The following is a 6,466-nucleotide window of genomic DNA, read 5'->3' as shown; positions in this document are numbered from 1 at the left end:
CGCCTCCCGTGGCCGCGGCGCCCGCACTGGCCCGGAGAGAAAAAGGAGGCTTTCCCAAGTGGCGCCACCACTCACCAGAGGAAACGAGGGCCGAGCGGGAGACGAGCAGCCCCGGCTGCGGCGGCAGGTTGGAGCCACGCACGCACACACCTGGTCGGCGAGCAGACGGCACGGCGCGGCGGCACGGAGGAAGGTTCGGCGGGGCTCGCGACCCACCCGGGAAGTAGCCGCGGTCCCCTCAGCGGCGGAAAAAAGGAAGCCCACAGCGCACACCGGCAGCCATCGCTCTAGCGACGCACGCCGCTAGCTGCCTCTTATAGCCGGCGCCGAGACCCGCGTGACCCACCGCGCCTCGCGCCCGCCCCGGAGCCCCGCCCCCGGGGTGACGCAGCGCTCGCCGGCCGGCACCGGCGTGCACAGCCGGGTGAGCCCGATGGTTGCGTTCATTGGTCGGGTCCGCGCCGCCGGCCACGCCCCCAGTCGGGAGCGGCCCACGTGGGGAGGCCAGCCCTCTCGCTGCCCCCTAGTCCCGGCGTCGCTTCACCCGTGGAGCCTGTGGCTGGTTGCCGGCTGAAATCGAGGGGTCCCTCGCCCTGCACCTGGAGGTCGCCATGTAGGGTTAAAGAAGTTGCGACCAAGGTCATTCCTCCCCCACGAACCTAACGGATCCAGTTTTGCAGTACTAGCTGCGCCATCAAGCCGCACAGTCAGCTCACTTGTGACCTGCCACGCCCGGGGGCCACACCTGGCCGACTCCCCTCCAGTCCAGACGGTGCGGGGGAGCTCGCGCTCTGCGGCTCCGGATCCAGTCCTGGCACGTGGTCGCACCTGTGACTTGCCCTTGCCTAGACTGGCACTATCCCGCGCCTGGGGGAGGGCTCACGTGGTCGCTTTGCTCCCGCAGTCATGCACTTGGTGGAAAACAGAGTGAAGGAGTCACGAGAACCGGTTGTCTCTCCAGTTATGGCGCAGAGCCCCAGAATGGCTGTGGGTCATTAATTTCTCGGTGGCAGACTTGCGTCTTCTGAACAGCGGCTTTGGTGCGGGGGGAAAAGACACTGCTTTGGATTCAAATTCGGACTTTCCTGATTGCTGCAGTGTGTCACCTTGAGCAAGTCCCAAATCTCAGCCTGCATTCTCACGAATGTAAAATGTTGCTGTAACTACCTTGTGGACATTGAATGAGTTGGCGTGTGTGAATGTGACTGAACTCAGCAGGCAATCAATAAATGTTCATTTCCAAAAAGGGTACTAAAGGATGTTCGCTTTGCATCTTGGAAGCTTTCCTACCCTTTTTGAGGTAAAGATTGATTTCCAGAAACAACAACAAATGGTATGTAGGGTACTTTTGAAATCAGTAAGATTTGTTCTGCACGTTTGGGGGCATTTTGTTATATGGTTTAAGATCAAGATGAACCAATCATGCCGTGGGAGATTCAGGTGGTCTCTTTAAGGCTTGTTGTAGTTAGGAGCTGTGGAGTGGATTTTCCACTCGTAGCAACCCCATGTGACTGAGTAGAACTGCTCCAATAGAGAACTGCCCCATAGGGTTTTCTAGGCTGTAATCCTTACAGGAGGAGCCCTGGTGGCTCAGTGGTTAAAGAGCTCAGCTGCTAACTGAAAAGTCCGCAGTTTGAACCCACCAGGCACTCCATGGGAGAAAGATACGGCAGTCTGCTTCAGTAAAGAGTTACAGCACTGGAAACCTTTTGGGGCAGTTGTACTCCATCCTGTAGGGTCATTATGAGTCGGAATTGACTCCACTGCAGTGGGTTTGGTTTTTTTGTTTTTAACCTTTACAAGAGCAATTGCCGGGTCTTTCTCTGTCATAACCACTGGGTGGGTTTGAACCCTCAACCTTTCAGTTTGCAGCCAAGTTCTTAACCTTTGTGCCCCCCAGGACTCCTTCTTCAGAGTTATTAAAAAAAAAAAAAAAAAACGTTGCTGCTGAGTCTGCCGACTTACAGCAACCCTATAGGACAGAGTAGAGCTGCCCCATAGGGTTTCCAAGGAGCAGCTGGTGGATTCAAAATGCCTACCTTTTGGTTAGGAGCCGAGCTCTTAACCAATGCACTACCAGGCCTCCCTTAAGGATTGTAGTGAGACTAAAATACATCAGGCTATAGGATAGTACTGACTAGCAGCATTGCACCGAATGGCAAAAACAAACATGTTGAAAGTCATTGCTGTGTCTGTGTCACCCTCAGTACCCTCTGACCTACCTAGAACATTTGGTGGAGTTATACCAGAAACTTGCAAAGTTCTAGATCCCAAGGTCAAGTCTGAAAAAGAAAGTACATGTCCGGGAGCACTGACCCTGGAGTCCAATTCAGATGCAATTCTGGTACATTAAATGTGCTAACTTCTTCCACCTTTACTTCATTTCAAGGTTATCAAGAACATGAATAAAAAGACTGGTGTGCTAAAGGTCCTTGATGTTCTGCCGTTTAAAACAGTAATTTAAAGTAATTATTTGTAAGTAAATTGCCTAGAACTTTTCCCCAACCCATTGCCATCGAGTCAATTTTGACTCACGGAGGCCCCATGTGTCAGTATATGTGTTTTTCAGTCTGTCTATAAACATACTTTTGCCAACCTGTGGTACTAGTTCTTTAAAAAACGGAGGTGGGCGACCGTTTTTTGTGAGGTGGTGGGACAGCCATGGAGGTATCAAGGTGAGAGAGCCCAGTCCAGGCCTCTCGAGGTGGGTCTGCGGGAGTGAGAGAGCACTGGGGTGGAGATGCAAAGGGAATTGCCTTGCCTTGCTCTAGAATGGTGTTGTCCTTCCTCCTTAGGGCAATTTTAGTGCCTCTGCTGACCGTTCTGTAAAGAGAAGAGAGGATGAGTGGAGCACAACCCTTAGAGACCTGGACTTGCCTGGTCTGGGCTCCTTCCTCCTCCCATTGGGGAGGAGAGGTAGGGCTGTGCCTGTGGAGAGAAGTTATAGTGACCTGCAAACGGAAGAAATGAAAAGAGTAGGTATGAGGACCATCAATTCATGCACAAATGGCCCTGGTTCTGACCTTATTGCTGAACACTGGAGAAGGGGGTGGAAATCCTAATGATAATACTGCTCTGTTAAAATCAAGGCATTGCCAAAAGCATTCTCTAGAATTTTAGAAAGCCTGTTTCGTGTAAGGGTTAAGCACACAGACTGTAAAGCCAAACGCCCTGTTCAGCTACTCACTAGTAATGTGGCCTCAGTTTCCTTATCGGTAAGGGGAGAGATTTAGAATCCCTACTTCATAGGCTGTCGTGAGGACTGGGTGAATCAATGCACATAACACCCTTCCAAAAGGGTGTCTAGCATACAGCAAGGGGCCCTGGTCGTGCAGTGGTTAAAGCATTCGGCTGCTAACTGAAATGTCAGTGGTTGGAAACCACCAGCTGCTCCAAGGGAGAAAGATGTGGTAGTCTGCTTCCTTGGAAACGCTATGGGGCAGTTCTGTTCTGTCCTTTAGGGTCACTACTGGACAGCAGTGGACAGTGGACAGCATTTGGCTGGTGCTGAGTGCCCTTACTCTTCAACAACTAGCTGAACGCTTACTATGCATAGCTCATGTTAAAAATGAAGTATGTGTGAGGTAGCACGATCCCCTCCCTCCATCATCTGAGTCCCGGGTAGCAAGCTCTTCCACTTCTTCCACTGCTTATGGAGAGTGAGGGTCCGTGCAAAACGGAGGCAGAGGCTTGCTGCCAGAGGGTGCAGCCAGTGTGTCGGACTCACTGCCTAGGAGTGAGAGGCCAGGCCTGGCTCAGACCCTGACTGCCCACAGGATCTTCAGTGAGTCACTGCCACTGAGGCTAAGCGTCCCTCTGCTCTCACTCAAAGAGGACAGAACAAGACAGCCTGACACACGCTGCTGAACGCCAGGCTGGGGACTGTGGGTTTGGAGTCTTCCTGGAGATGCTTCCATCTCTCCCTAGCTCAGTGGGTGGAATTAAGCTGTTGAGAGCTGAGAAAGCAGACCCACCAGCCACTCCAGACCTGCGGAAATCCAGACAAAAGGAGGAGACAATGCCACTTCGGCACTTCCTGAGCCCAGAGAGACTTGCCATCAAGGAAATGCATCTGAGGTCACCATTCAGTGAGTGTGAAGTAAGCAGCCGGAAAACAGTCTACTTGGAGGAGGGGAACTGCAGTGGGAATGGGAAAACTGTGCAGCCAGACCAGGAATGAAGGGGTTTCCGAGGCCATTAGCATGTGGATGGGATCAAGGATGGGAAGAGGGGAGCCTCTGAGTAAAGGAAAACCAGCTCCTTTCTACCCACCACTCCCCTCCCCATCACTACAGTCACAGCAGAATGAGGTAATAATCACAATATCCAGGATGGCATTGAATGCTTATTATGTGCCAGGCACTGTTTTGGGTGCTGTACGTGCATTATCTCATGTGACACTCTCAATAAACCTCTGATGAGCTAACCTTATTTCACAGATGAGGAAACTGAGGCACAGAGAATGAAGCAACAGTTAAACCAGGGAAGAATCTAACAAACTTCAGGTTTTGAAGTGTTTGCCTTTTTCCTGGTTGCCAGTAAGTGCAGAGGCAGATAGGATGCTCTAGGTGTTAACTCTTACTTGTACTAAACACATTTCTTCCCCCTTTTTTCCCCCTCCTTTCTATTAACTGTGTTGCTTATACAGCCTGTATTTTAAGCCTCCTCAAATCCTGTTGGAATAGGAAAGGGACTTTTAGGAGACCTGTCTCCAGGATTGTCCCCAAGTTTTCACAGAGTAGGAAGAGGCAGGAAACTAGGGCAAATGTTTTCTGCAGAAATAAAGTTGATGCAGCGGCCTGACCATGTCTTAGATTCACTGAAAACTCTACTCTCTTTTGAGACTTCTCAAGAGAGGAAACCTGTCTTGAAAGATTAAACCCACCTGTAGTTAATTCCTACAGGTAAAAAAAAAACACACAAAAAATGCTATTGTCATCAAGTTGATTTCGACTCACGGACACCCCACGTGTTACAGAGTAGAACTTCTCCATAGGGTTTTCATGGCTGTAGTCTTTATGGAAGCAGTTTGCCAGGCTTTTCTTCCATGGAGCCACTGGGTGAGTTTGAACTTCCAACCTTTAGGTTAACAGCTGATCGTAAACCACCTGTGCCACGCAGGCTGAATTCCCACAGGTAGTAGGTTCAAAATAACGTTTCCTGCAAGGACCACACATCACCACCACCACCACCACTTTCCCCTCTGCTTTGGGTGTGGCAGACCTCTCAGTCTTCAGACATTTTATTGCTCCCCATCTAACAGGATTGGACTCCCAGTATCCATGACTCTGTCCCGACAACGTCCCTCATGGGGGGTGGGGTTGCGGGGGGGGGGGCTTCAAAGCATGCAGAAAGCCAAGCCTGGAAATGGAAGCTCACTAGTTGAGACTAGTCTCAATCTGGTCTCTTTATTGCTGTGGATGCTGGTCCACAGCAAATAAAGCCCTGGATTTCTAGTGTGCTGGGTAAACTGGGCGGCCAGTTCCTCTGTCACCATAAGGAGAGTGGACTTGCCCAGCCACCCCCAACCACGCCTTGCCTGGTCTCTTGCCTCTGGTTTTGACTTCACACATTTAGGTGTGTTGTAGAACAGGACCCAGAGAGGGAGTAGAAGCACAGTTCTTAGGAGCGTGAAGAAGTCCAGACATTTCTGGTTCTGCTGTGAGCCAACTTCAGGACATCACAGTATTCTCGAACACTTCTTCAGAAAGACCTCTCTGGAGGCTGAAACTGGGACTCCCCATTTTCTTCAAGACCCAACGTTCTCAGCTCTTACTGGGAATCAGGGAAGAAAAGCAACTTGCTAGAGACTCAGGCACTGCGTGTAATGAAGATGCTGTGGCAGGAGGAAGGATCAGCTCACTGCCACCACACCCCAGAATATGTGGTTTTAGGCTGAGAAAGTGAGGGGGCAGCAGGATGTGACTCATCCACACAGTCATTCCAGGGAGGAGTAGAGGGTAATGGCTTCAGGCTCTCTGTGTCTTTTCCTGGCTCTTTTTTCATTAATTCATTCATTTTTGCATTCATTCATTCAACAAAAATGTCAAGATATAGTAGATCAACAAGATTGACCAGTTTATGGCCTCACAAAACACAAACCCCTTCTTGCATTTAGAATTTCACACTGAGGACTGGCCGTAAACACAACAGCCAAGGAAGCAAAGTCAACCTTCCACCCTCCACCAGACCTCCCCACTTCTGTACACAGCCCACACACCTCACCCTCCTTGCCGCTCAGTCTCTCAGCAAACATTTCCAGAGCCGAAGAGACTGTGCCAGGCTCCTTGTTGACAGTCCACCCCACCACTGCACAGACTCCTGCTCTCCAGTCTCCTTCCCAGCAGGCTCAGGGCCCCTCCCTCACACCTATTCCCCTTAGCAAGAGAAAGGGCTCCAAGAAGAGTCCCAAAGGGCTGGGGGGAAGCGGGGAGTGGAAGGGGGAGACACTAAAGCTACAAAAGAG

The 6,466-nt window shown here is 51.0% G+C and overlaps 1 protein-coding gene across 2 annotated transcripts in view; it reads right to left on the bottom strand.

The window, feature by feature from the left end:
• The window catches only part of SLC20A1 (solute carrier family 20 member 1), a 17,163-nt gene extending 16,884 nt beyond the window's left edge, over positions 1-279 (bottom strand). For both annotated transcript variants that reach the window (XM_023742814.1, XM_004388861.2), the window contains exon 1: positions 76-279. The gene's annotated coding sequence lies outside the window, so the exon portion shown is untranslated. The remainder of the gene's footprint in view (positions 1-75) is intronic.
• Positions 280-6,466: the final 6,187 nt, after the last annotated feature.

Source organism: Trichechus manatus, unplaced genomic scaffold (genome assembly GCF_000243295.1).
Source record: "Trichechus manatus latirostris isolate Lorelei unplaced genomic scaffold, TriManLat1.0 scaffold00219, whole genome shotgun sequence".
Taxonomy (NCBI): Eukaryota; Metazoa; Chordata; class Mammalia; order Sirenia; family Trichechidae; genus Trichechus; species Trichechus manatus.
Note: the sequence above shows the minus strand (reverse complement) of the source record. Positions and strands in the feature narration are given on the sequence as shown.